General features: G+C 41.9%; 1 non-coding gene across 1 annotated transcript; it reads left to right on the forward strand.

Annotated features, from left to right (window-relative positions):
- The first annotated feature begins 294 nt into the window (after window positions 1–294).
- TRNAG-UCC (transfer RNA glycine (anticodon UCC)) lies at window positions 295–366 on the forward strand. The gene has a single exon. It is a non-coding gene; the product is annotated as a tRNA-Gly (tRNA).
- Window positions 367–804: the final 438 nt, after the last annotated feature.

Raw genomic sequence — 804 nt, forward strand, 5'->3', positions numbered from 1 at the left:
GTACGAACACAGGTTCCCCCGAAGCAATCTCGACTTTCGCGCTCTTTTTATTATGTTGTGTATTACTACGCCCAATGAATTACCAGTGCGCATATAATAAATTACATATAACCGAACATCGCTGCCATTTTCTTTGACCATAGAAATATTCGGCTTTCCTCAAAGACAAAAAAAACTGTATCATGCAGAACTGACCAGATGATTTTGTTTAAGTTTTAAACTAGTGATTTATTTTATTGTTAGAACAAGCTGATGAGCAACAAGAAACGCGTTAATGAATGCTCCAGATGTAACGAGGGTGTAGCTCAGTGGTAGAGCGCTCGCTTTCCATGTGAGAAGTCCCGGGTTCAAATCTCGGCACCTCCAAAGCGCTCTCGACTTAAGCGTTACCTTCTTTTTTTTGCGTGTTGTAATACTAGAGCATCATGTGTTACCAGTGCGCATATCATAAAGTACATGTAATCGAACATCGCTGCCTATTTATTTGACCATAGAAATAAGCGGCTTCCCTCAAATACGAAAAACAACTGTATCAAGCAGCAATGACAAAATGATTTTGTTAAATTTCAATTAAAGAGGTACTGTATTCTTAGAACAAGCTGATGAGCACTAAGAAACTCGTTAATGAGTGCTCCAGACGTAACGGGGGTGTAGTTGAGGGTGAAATACGAAGACGACGTTGTGAACGGTCGCTTTCTTCATGTTCTCCGCTTCGAAAGATTTATCCGCCATGGGCTGAGGTGCTGCTCAGGCTTCAGACAGCGGCAACGACTACCCTGTTCTATTTCCTCGCCTTCCCACCGA

The sequence above is a fragment of the Rhipicephalus microplus genome, chromosome 3 (genome assembly GCF_043290135.1).
Source record: "Rhipicephalus microplus isolate Deutch F79 chromosome 3, USDA_Rmic, whole genome shotgun sequence".
NCBI classification, from domain to species: domain Eukaryota; kingdom Metazoa; phylum Arthropoda; class Arachnida; order Ixodida; family Ixodidae; genus Rhipicephalus; species Rhipicephalus microplus.